We start from the raw sequence: 12,754 nt of genomic DNA on the forward strand, positions 1-12,754 counted from the left end.
ACAATCCATCGGTGATCTTCCTGAAAACACCATCCTGGCCACTATGGATGTAGAAGCCCTCTACACCAACATTCCACACAAAGATGGACTACAAGCCGTCAAGAACACTATCCCCGATAATGTCACGGCTAACCTGGTGGCTGAACTTTGTGACTTTGTCCTCACCCATAACTATTTCACATTTGGGGACAATGTATTTCTTCAAATCAGCAGCACTGCTATGGGTACCCGCATGGCCCCACAGTATGCCAACATTTTTATGGCTGACTTAGAACAACGCTTCCTCAGCTCTCATCCCCTAAAGCCCCTACTCTACTTGCGCTATATTGATGACATCTTCATCATCTGGACTCATGGAAAAGAAGCCCTTGAGGAATTCCACCATGATTTCAACAATTTCCATCCCACCATCAACCTCAGCCTGGACCAGTCTACACAAGAGATCCACTTCCTGGACACTACAGTGCTAATAAGCGATGGTCACATAAACACCACCCTATACCGGAAACCTACTGACCGCTATTCCTACCTACATGTCTCCAGCTTTCACCCTGACCACACCACACGATCCATTGTCTATAGCAAAGCTCTGCGATACAACCGCATTTGCTCCAACCCCTCAGACAAACACCTACAAGATCTCTGTCAAGCATTCTTACAACTACAGTACCCACCTGCTGAAGGGAAGAAACAGATTGACAGAGCCAGAAGAGTTCCCAGAAGTCACCTACTATAGGACAGGCCCAACAAAGAAAATAACAGAATGCCACTAGCCATCACCTTCAGCCCCCAAATCAAACCTCTCCAACGCATCATCAAGGCTCTACAACCTATCCTGAAGGATGGCCCATCACTCTCACAGATCTTGGGAGACAGGCCAGTCCTTGCCTACAGACAGCCCCCCAACCTGAAGCAAATACTCACCAGCAACCACACACCACACAACAGAACCACTAACCCAGGAACCTATCCTTGCAACAAAACCCGTTGCCAACTGTGTCCACATATCTATTCAGGGGACACCATCACAGGGCCTAATCACATCAGCCACACTATGAGAGGCTCGTTCACCTGCACATCCACCAATGTGATCTATGCCATCATGTGCCAGCAATGCCCCTCTGCCATGTACATTGGCCAAACTGGACAGTCTCTAGACAAAAGAATAAATGGACACAAATCAGACGTCAAGAATTATAACGTTCAAAAACCGGTCGGAGAACACTTCAATCTCTTTGGTCACTCGATTACAGACCTAAAAGTTGCAATTCTTCAACAAAAAAACTTCAGAAACAGACTGCAACGAGAGACTGCTGAATTGGAATTAATTTGCAAACTGGATACAATTAACTTAGGCTTGAATAGAGACTGGGAGTGGATGTGTCATTACACAGAGTAAAACTATCTCCCCAGGTTTATTCCCCCTCCTCGCCCCCACTGTTCCTCAGATGTTTCTTGTCAACTGCTGGAAATGGCCCACCTTGATTATCACTACAAAAGGTTTCCCCTGCCCCCCGCCCACTCTCCTGCTGGTAATAGCTCATCTTACCTGATCAGCTGGTGATTGATCTTGCTTTGAGCAGGGGGTTGGACTAGATGACCTCCTGAGGTCCCTTCCAACCCTGATATTCCAGGATTCTATGATCACTCTGGTTACAGTGTATATGGTAACACCCACTGTTTCATGTTCTCTGTGTATATAAATTTCCCCACTGTATTTTCCACTGCATGCATCTGATGAAGTGAGCTGTAGCTCACGAAAGCTTATGCTCAAATAAATTTGTTAGTCTCTAAGGTGCCACAAGTCCTCCTTTTCTTTTTGCGGATACAGACTAACACGGCTGCTCCTCTGAAACCTGGCAGAGCAGAGATATTCATGGGATGGCTGGTGGAGCGGAGCGGAGCCCACGGAGAGGTGGGGCAATCGGCTTTGGACCATATAAGGTGCCTCTTAACCCCCCATCTCCACCCAGGGTGGGAGGTAAAACTCTGCAGATAAACTTTCAAATTCTGACCGCTCCACTGACCAGGGACAGAGACTTTTGGGTTTTTGGACTTTTGGGACTCTGGGTGACTTTTGGGTTGCTGGACTCAAGAACCAAAGGGAAAGGAAACAGCCCAGTTTGCTTGGGGTGGGCTTTTGCGAATGGGTTGTGTTATGAATATTGTTTGTGGTGTCTTCCCAACATAATACCACATTGTTTCTCTCTGTTATTAAAAGGCGTTTGCTACACTCAGATGCTGTGCTTGCGAGAGGGGAAGTATTGCCTCTTGGAGGCACCCAGCGGGGGTGGTATAGATTTGTCACAGGTCACTGGGTGGGGGCTCGAGCCGGTTTTGCATTGTGTTATTGGAATGGAACCCCTAAATACTGAACCCAGCCCTTGTTGCTGCCAGCTCTGACGGGCAGCAGGGTTACAGAAACACCAGAAACATAAACTATTAAAAATTAAAGGGAAAGTTTTTTAAAAAGGATTTGACAAGGTTAGGAAAAAATGGAAAATCTGGCATGGGATTAGTTAACAAAAAGTCTAGGAATATAATTAATGCAAGTCCCCAGCAGGGTAATGGAAACAGATCTTGCCAAAAAAGTGTATCCTTTAATGACTGTACACGTTTGGTTGACCAAGGGAACCGCACATGTACAATAGACTTCGATGTCTCTGAGGCATTTGATGTAGTCGGGGAAAACATTCAGATAAAAACACTCTCCAAGATCAGTAGAGCAGACGTAAAATAGGCTCAAAACTGGCTAACTGACAGATCTCAGGAAGCAGTTGTCAATGGGGCGTTGCAGGGAATGGGGGTGATTCTAGTGCAGTTCTGCAGGGATGAGTTCTAGGCCCAATGCTATTCAATATTTATTAAAATGCTAGTGCGGCGCTGCCATAGCTCTTCAGTGAAGACACTACTTATCCGGCAGCATAGGTAATCCACCTCCCTGAGAGGCGGTAGCTAGGTTGACTTCATGGTGGGGTCTACACCGGGGTTAGGCTGATATAGCTACATGTCTCGGGGGAGCGGATTTATTGGCTATTGCAAAAAAAACAATTACAGTTTTAGGTTGCATTAACAGCATGCAAGTCACCACAGATGATAATATTCCTCTACTCAGTGCTCGTTAGGCTTCAGCTGGAGTACTGTGTCCAGTTTCGGTCACCAATGTATAGGAAGGATCCAGAGGAATTGGAAAGGATCCAAAGGCGAGAGACAAAGATAATCAAAAGGGTGGAATGCAAGCTACACGAGCAAAGGCTGAAGGAACTGGATATGTTTAGTTTGGAAAAGGAGAGACTGAGCGGGGCCATGACGGAGGTCTTCAGATATTTGAAAGGCTGCCATAAAAAAAAGTTGGAGAAAAGTTGTTCTGTCTGGCCACAGAGGTGGGAAAAGAGTCAGTGGGTTCAAACTACAGCAGAGCAGGTTTAGATGAAATCTCAGGAAAAACTTCCTAACTGTAAAACCAGGAGGACAATGGAACAGATGTGGAAGCTCCTTTTCTAGAAGTTTCCAAAGAAGTTGGATACTCATCTGTCCTGGATGGTTTAGATGCAACAAATCCTGCATCTTGGCAGGGGGTTAGACTAGCTGACCCTTGCGGTCCCTTCTCACCCTGTGGCTCTATGATTCTATGATGTGAAATTGTACTGTAGACCAGGTCTTAGTCAAACACAAGTCTTTGGCCTCAATAGAGGGGAAAGTGGATGAAATGTAACACCTTGTATGATACAGGAGGTAATAGGGAATGATTTACTGGTGCCTTCTGACCATGAAGCCTATGAATCTATCGATAAATAAACTAGATCAAGCATTTATATTTACTCCGTCTCACCACCCACAAAAAAGGGACCATTCAGTTACATTTCAGAGTAGCAGCCATGTTAGTCTGTATTTGCAAAAAGAAAAGGAGTACTTGTGGCACCTTAGAGATGGTAATAGCTCACCTTAAGTGATCACTCTCTTGTTACAGTGTGTATGGTAACACCCACTGTTTCATGTTCTCTCTGTATCTAAATCTCCCCACTGTATTTTCCACTGAAATGCATTCGATGAAGTGAGCTGTAGCTCACGAAAGCTTTTGCTCAAATAAATTTGTTCATCTTTAAGGTGTCACAAGTCCTCCTTTTCTTCCAGTTACATTGAAAATCTGAACAGATCACACTGATGAAAGAAAATTTTATGGCTGCGCAGAGCGGAAAGGAACACAGTCTTACTCTCTAGCCCATCATGCCCATGTTGCCCTGGGTTTGTAGAGCAGGTGAGCTCCCAAGCAGGAGATGGTACCTGTGAATCCTGAGATGGAAGTGTCTTCCCTGGGAATCCCCCTCCGGTAGCCGTGTCCCACACCTCTCTCACCCCAGCATCTGCAGCAGTGTTCCACGCTGAGAGCTGAGAGAGGGCTGTGCACCGTTTATAATAGAGCCCTGTGCAATCCCTGTGGGGTTTGTTCAGCCTCTAGAGGAGAAGCAGCATCTGGAATGAAACAGGCTAGAGACTGGAGGCACTCTAGCCAATTTTCAGAGTAACAGCCGTGTTAGTCTGTCTTCGCAAAAAGAAAAGGAGTACTTGTGGCACCTTAGAGACTAACCAATTTATTTGAGCATAAGCTTTCGTGAGCTACAGCTCACTTCATACAGTCCACTTTATGCATCCGATGAAGTGATCTGTAGCTCACGAAAGCTCATGCTCAAATCAATTGGTTAGTCTCTAAGGTGCCACAAGTCCTCCTTTTCTTTTTACTCTAGCCAATGTCTCTTTCCATGTCTGCATTTCTGTGTTATTTATCCAGCTTTAGGAGTAAACAGCAATTATGGGATCTTCCCAAACGGAGATGAGAACTCTTGGGCTCTGTGTTCAGGTAGAGAGGAATTAGCTGCTCTCTTTATCTGTGTATATTTAAAAACTATAGTTCATTACTGTGACGTTGCACTCCATATGCTCCATGAAAATAGGCTTATGAATCTGAAAATGACAGAGCTGGGATATGCTTTATGCAAAAGGTCTCTTGTAACATATCATTGGAAAATTTATAATGTGCTAAATTTCATTTTCCCATTCGTATGCATGTATCATTCTTATTTCTGACTTTAGAAATATAAGGTACAAACTTGTACTACTAACGTAGTCAGATTAAGTGGAGACCATTAAGAGTTCTTCAGAAACAATGAGTTGTAAATGGCTCGTTTACATGCAAGCCTTCCTGTGTACATGTGAAAAGAAAAGGAGTAATTGTGGCACCTTAGAGACTAACCAATTTGAGCATAAGCTTTCGTGAGCTACAGCTCACTTCATCGGATGCATACTGTGGAAACTGCAGAAGACATTATATACACAGAGACCATGAAACAATACCTCCTCCCACCCCACTCTCCTGCTGGTAATAGCTTATCTAAAGTGATCACTCTCCTTACAATGTGTATGATAATCAAGTTGGGCCATTTCCAGCACAAATCCAGGTTTTCTCACCCTCCGCCTCCCCCCCCCACACAAACTCACTCTCCTGCTGGTAATAGCCCATCCAAAGTGACCACTCTCTTTACAATGTGTATGTGCTGGTGGGTAATGAAGAATGAGGTCTCACGTGGACATGTGACCATGTCACCTGATACTGAAATCCATCTTAAATCTTGTACTTTTTCATTTAGAAGGAGGGGTGGGGCCCAGGCACAGACAAAAGACTCCCGCCTTGTGCCAAAGCTATAAAAGGGGGTGGAGCAGGATAAAGGGGGAGGCCAGTCATGAGAAAACTCCTGCTTACCACCTGAGATGTCTGCTGGAACTTACAAGGACTGTACCAGGGGAAAGGATTGGGCCCAGACTAGGAAGGAGTCTAGTCTGTGAAAGAAACTTATTGGAACATCTTTCAGGGTGAGATATTACCCGTAATCACTTTCTTAATGTGTTAGGCTTAGACGTGAGTATTTTGTTTTATTTTACTTTGTGACTTACTTTGTTCTGTCTGTTATTACTTGAAACCACTTAAATCCTATTTTTTATACTTAATAAAATCACTTTTGTTTATTAATAAGACCAGAGTAAGTAATTGGTACCTGGGGGAGGCAAACAGCTGTGCATATCTCTCTGTCGGTGATATAGAGGGCAGACAATTTATGAATTTACCCTGTATAAACTTTATACAGAGTAAAACAGATTTATTTGTGGATCAGGCTCTCAGAAAGGCTAAACACTGGGAAAGTCCCTGTTAACTGATAAGCCCCCTGGGCTGAGTGAATCTCAGTTTCTGTGACGTGCAGAGGGGCATGGTCCAACCTCTGAGTCTGTGCTGGAGCTGAACTGGAGTGTCTGGCTCAGTAAGACAAGAGTGGTGGGGTGCCCGTTCTGGCAGGAGGGCTGTCATCAGTGGTACCCCAGCGCAACAAGTGACAGTCTCAAGGGGGTCTCTATTTAATTAGGCACCTGAAAACTCTAGGTTTTGGGCAGATAACCTAGCAATTAGCTGACAAGAGCACTGTATCTAATTCCTGTCTAAAAAAGAAAAATAAATAAATATTAGACCAACTTAGCTCTGATACTAAAATTTTCTTACATCAAGTCACTTAAGGGACACTGGTGAGTTTTAAAATGTGAATGTATATTCTGACTTTGTTACTAACTCAGGAGAGAGAGAGACCCCATCAGGACTCCTGGGTTCTATTTCAGCTCTGGGAGAGGAGAGGGGTCTAATAGCTTACAGCAGAGGGTGATAAATCTGCATTCTATATAAGAACATCAGAATGGCCATCTGGGTAAGAGCAACGGTCCATCTCTCCCAGTAGCCTATCTTCCAACAGTGGCCAATGCCAGGTGCTTCAGAGGGAATGGTAGAAGAATCATAGAAGATTAAAGTTTGAAGGGACCTCAGGAGGTTATCCAGTCCTATCCCCTGCTCAAAGCAGGACCAACCCCAACTAAATCATTCCAGCCAGGACTTTGTCAAGCTGGACCTTAAAAACCTCTAAGGATGGAGATTCCACCACCTCCCTAAGTAGCCCATTCCAGTTCTTCACCACCCTGCTAGTGAAATAGTGTTTCCTAATATCCAACCTAGGCCTCCCCCACTGCAACTTTAGACCTCTGCGCCTTGTTCTCTCAACTGCCACCTTTGACAACCTTGCGTGGCTCCATCCTCTTTGGACCCCTCCTTCAGATATATGAAGGCTGCTATCAAATCCCCCCTCACTCTTCTCTTCTGCAGACTAAACAATCCCAGTTCCCTCAGCCTCTCCTCATAAGTCCTGTGTCCCAGCCCCCTAATAATTTTCGTTGTCCTCTGCTGGACTCTCTCCAATTTGTCCACATCCCTTCTGTAGTGGGGGCCCTCCAACTGGATGCAATACTCCAGATCTGGCCTCACCAGTGCTGAATAGAGGGGAATAATCACTTCCCTTAATCTGCTCGCAATGCTCCCACTAATTCAGCCCACAATGTTGCTAGTCTTCTTGGCAACAAGAGCACACTTTATACTTTAAACAAGTCCTAAAAGAACGGATGGGGGTAGGACGCTTATCTTCCCTCAATGGCCAATGTATATTAGCAGATTGAGAGGTAAACCCCCTGGCTTGACCTACTGAACAGAGGGGCAAATACTGCTCAGAGACAGCTCAAGGGGAGGTGTCAAGGTTCCTTCCCCACTCTGAACTCTAGGGTACAGATGTAGGGACCCACATGAAAGACCCCCTAAGCTTATTTCTACCAGCTTAGGTTAAAACTTCCCCAAGGCACAAAGTCTTTGCCCTTGGATTAGGTGAAACGCTGCCACCACCAAGTGTTTTAGACAACGAACAGGGAAAGGACCACTTGGAGTTCCTATTTCCCCAAATTTCCCCCCCAAGCCCTTACACCCCCTTTCCTGGGCAGGCTTGAGAATAAACAGGATGTGCACAAACCAGCCTTGGATTTTTAAGACCCAAAAAACCTAATCAGATTCTTAAAATTGAGAACTTTATCAGAAGAAGAAGAACAACAACAACAAGAAAAAGATAAGAAAACAACTCTGTAAGATCAGAATGGAAGATAATCTTAAAAGCAGTCAGATTCAAAACATAGAGAATCCCTCTAGGCAAAACCATAAATTACAAAAAGACACAAAAACAGGAATACGCATTTCCTCCAGCACAGCCAATTTACAAGCCAAAAAAATAAATAAAAAAAAAAAGAAAAAAAAAGAAAACCTAAAGCATTTTCTAGCTAGATTATTTTCTAACTTTACAGGAGTTGGAGAGCTTGCATCCTTGATCTGTTCCTGGCAGAGGTATCACAGAGACAGAAAAAGCCTGTTTCCCCCCCTCCAGATTTGAAAGTATCTTGTCCCCTCTGTGATGTTATGGGCTTGAACTGGGACTGTATAGAACATGGTTGCAACCAAGGTCCTGTAGTGGCACCAAATCTCGTATAAAGGGGGTGAAATCAGGTGTCTAAGACAAGGTTAGGATGATGCTGTCTGTTTGCATGTATCATTTTTGGATTTAAAGATATAAGTATTGGCTCTAGACTGTCTGTATTCCAAACTTGTGCTGTGCTTCTGGGTGACACCCCAGACAAGTTGGTGTCAGCTCTGCCTAGCCTGCTTGATGGCCCATTAAGGACCATCAACTATGCAACTGACCCACTGAGAGAAGGCAGACATGCCTCGTGACTCAGCAAGGCATGCAGGGACCTGTCTTTGGACAGAACTCTGAGGTGTTTCCAGGCCATGGGATGGGCAGCTTGTCTTTGGGACAAAGAAAGCAGAGACCACATGGCAAGAGACTATAAAAAGCTGGTGTAGCTCCTCCATCTGGTCTTCAGTCCTGCTTCCGACCTCTGGAGGGACTTTGCTACAAACCGAAGCTTTGAACCAAGGACTGAATGACCCATCCCAGCTGGGGATGCTCTCCAGAGACTTGATTTGAACCTGCCGTTTATTCCATCACTGCTGCAAGCCTGAACCAAGAACTTTGCCGTTACTGTATGTCATTGATTCCATTTCTCCAATTCTAGCTCTCATCTATATTTTTTTCCTTTTAAGAATAAATTTTTAGATTTGAAAGGATTGGCAACAGTGTGATTTGTGGGTAAGATCTGATTTCTACATTGACCTGGGTCTGGGGCTTGGTCCTTTGGGATCGAGAGAACCTTTTTCCTTTTACTGGGGTATTGATTTTCATAAGCATTTGTCCCCATAACGAGTGGCACTGGTGGGGATACTGGGAAACTGGAGTGTCTAAGGGAATGGCTTGTGTGACTTGTGGTTAGCCAGTGGGGTAAAACCAAAGTCCTATCTGTCTGGCTGGTTGGGTTTGCCTTGGTGTGCACAGAAACCCCAGCCTTGGGCTGTAACTGCCCTGCTTGAAGCAATTTGTCCTGAATTGGCACTCTCAGTTGGGTCCCACCAGAACCAGCATCGTTACACCCTCATTAGTCATTTTGGGTCAGGTGCCAGCGAGGTTAGCTGAGCTTCTTAACCCTTTACAGGTGAAAGGATTTTGCCTCTGGCCAGGAGGGATTTTATAGCACTGTATACAGAAAGGGGGTTACCCTTCCCTTTATTTTTATGACAGGGCTATCCGGGGGAGCTGAGGGGACTACTAAAGGGGGTAACTGGAACCGTACAAGTTCTGAGCTAACCACATTAATCAATTCCACGGCCACCACAAGTGTGGGTGATTGGGCCCAATGCAATTGCCTAATCAATACTCAAAAAGAACCCCAACCAAAAAAACAAAAACCCCAAAAAAACCCCCAAAAAAACCCCAACTGCTCAGAAGAGTCTGCAAACCCAGCTAATTCACCTTTTTGTTCCACAAATACTGTTTTACATCATCACTGCACATGTTCAGGAATTGTTCCTGAGTAACCAAATCACACATTCCTTCAAAGTTTATAATGACATTTCCCCTCACCCACTTATCTAACAAGTCTATCATTTCATTTACTTAAGCCACATTACTCAATCCAGATCCCCTCTTAAGATGCCTGAATTTAACCCTGTAGGTTTCAGGTGTAACGTGAAACTGTTTCAAAACCAGTTCCTTAAATTTACCATAGTTTGAAACATCATCAATAGGCATCTTATTGAACATGTCCAGAGCTCTGCCAGTCAATTTTCCTATCAATGTGGTCATCTTTTGTGGTCATCTTTGGGGATTGCATGGAGGGTGCACAGTCTCTGAAAGGTGATGAAATATTTGGCAGTATCGCTGGATTCATCATACTGAGGACATAGTTGCTCCCATTTGTGGATTTTGGGGGAAGTGGAGCCAGCAGCTGGAGGATTTTGTCTCTTCCACTCCATAAGAGCCAGTTCATGCTTCTGGGCCTCAATCTGGGCCTGTATTTCTCTCTCTCTTAACTCCAGGGCTCTTTTGTCGCTGGCTGCCTCTGCTTCCATTGCCCTTTTGTGTTCAGCTTCCTCCTTGGCTGCGTCTGCATTAGTTTCCATTTGTTTTAATTCCATCTGTCTTTTATGTTCATTTTCTTTCTCAGCCATTTGCAGCCTGTGCAGTTCTAGCTTTTTCTGAGCCTTGCTCTCACTCATGTTGCTGATTTTCCTGCCTATATTCCCTTCCCACAAATAAGCAAACAGAAAATAACAAACCAGTAACCGCGTTGTCTGTTCTCCAGCCACCACACCCAAAAGACACTTAAAATCACTACCAGTATCTCAAAGCAATCAGCTGTGCACAGATCCTGCTCGACTACGCTACTGTGATGGGTTGGATCACAGAAAACCCCTCGGGAGCTGCCAACTGTTATGCTGGGACTATCTCTAAGCCACTTTCCCTGCCAGCTTGGGACTCCAGAACCTTGCCTGCTTGAGCCAGACACACTAGCCTGTTACAAACCCAGACCCAGGTCTGAACAATGTCCCCCAAAAGGCTGCAGGCTTAACTGAAAACAGCTTAAGAAATGTTCCTGTCTCCAGCGCTCAGGTGCCCAGCTCCCAATGGGGTCCAAACCCCAACTAAATCCTTTTTACCCTGTATAAAGCTTATACAGGGTAAACTCATGAATTGTTCGCCCTCAATAACACTGATAGAGAGATATGCACAGCTGTTCCCTCCTCCCCTCCCCCGCAGGTATTAATACATACTCTGGGTTAATTAATAAGTAAAAAGTGATTTTATTAAATACAAAAAGTAGGATTTAAATGGTTCCAAGTAATAACAAACAGAACAAAGTGAATTACCAACAAAATAAAACAAAATATGCAAGTCTAAACCTAATACAATAAGAAAGTGATTACAGATGAAAATCTCACCCTCAGAGATGGTCCAGTAATTTTTTTTTACAGACTAGTCTCCTTCTAGTCTAGGTCCAGCAATCACTCACACCCTGATGGTTCCTGTCCTTTGTTCCAGTTTCTTTTAGGTATCCTTTGGGGGTGGAGAGGCTATCTCTTGAGCCAGCTGAAGACAAAATGGAGGAGTTTTCCAGGGGCTTAAATAGACTTTCTCTTGTGGGTGGAGACCCCTTCCTCCCCCTGTGTAGAATCCCAGCTCCAAGATGGAGTTTTGGAGTCACATGGGCAAGTCACATGTCCATGCATGACTCAGAACTTACAGGTAGCAGCCATGGTTCACGTGCTACCTTGAACGTCCTCAGGTAGACTTCTTATGTGGATTGGAGTATTCCGAGATCCATTGTCCGTTAAGTGTTTCTTGACTGGGCACTTAACTTTCACATTCCTTTCTGAAAAATCAGCCCAAATGCCTTACTAAGCTAAGACTACTTAAAATCAAACAAGTACAGAGCCAATATTTGTAACTTCTAATACAAAAATGATATGTGGACACAAATAGGATGAATGTATTCAGTAGATCATAACCTTTGCAGAGAAATGATACATGGCATATGTAGCTGTCATAACTATAAAGGGAAGGGTATACAGTGCTCTAAAATCCCTCCTGGCTAGAGGCAAAATCCTTTCACCTGTAAAGGGTTAAGAAGCTAAGGTAACCTCGCTGGCACCTGAACCAAAATGACCAATGGGGGGACAAAATACTTTCAAATCTGGACGGGGGGACAAAGGGTATTGTCTGTCTGTGTGATACTTTGCCGGGAACAGATCAAGGATGCATGTCTTCCAATTCCTGTAAAGTTAATAAGTAATCTGGCTGGAAAATGCATTAGATTTTCTTTTGTTTTTTTTGGCTTGTGAAATTCGCTGTTTTGGTGGGAATGTGTATTCCTGTGTTTGTGTCTTTTTGTAACTTAAGGTTTTGCCTAGAGGGATTCTCTATGTTTTGAATCTGATTACCCTGTAAGGTATTTACCATCCTGATTTTACAGAGGTGATTCTTTTACTTTTTCTTTAAATAAAATTCTTCTTTTATGAACCGGATTGATTTTTCATTGTTCTTAAGATCCAAGGGTTTGGGTCTTTGTTCACCTGTACCAATTGGTGAGGATTGTTATCAAGCCTTCTCCAGGAAAGGGGGTGCGGGGCTTGGGGGGATATTTTGGGGGAAGACGTCTCCAAGTGGGCTCTTTCCCTGTTCTTTGTTTAACACGCTTGGTGGTGGCAGCATAAAGTTCAAGGCCAAGGCAAAGTTTGTACCTTGGGGAAGTTTTTAACTAAAGCTGGTAAGAATAATCTTAGGGGGTCTTTCATGCAGGTCCCCACATCTGTACCTTAGAGTTCAGAGTGGGGAAGGAATCTTGACAGGAGCATAAAACAGATTCCAGTTATGTCATATTAACATTGATAAGCATATTTCTATAAAACATTAAGAGGTGCAACATCACAAGGCCTCTGGCTGCCCTCTATCCACAG

Source organism: Caretta caretta, chromosome 1, assembly GCF_965140235.1.
Source record: "Caretta caretta isolate rCarCar2 chromosome 1, rCarCar1.hap1, whole genome shotgun sequence".
NCBI lineage: Eukaryota > Metazoa > Chordata > Testudines > Cheloniidae > Caretta > Caretta caretta.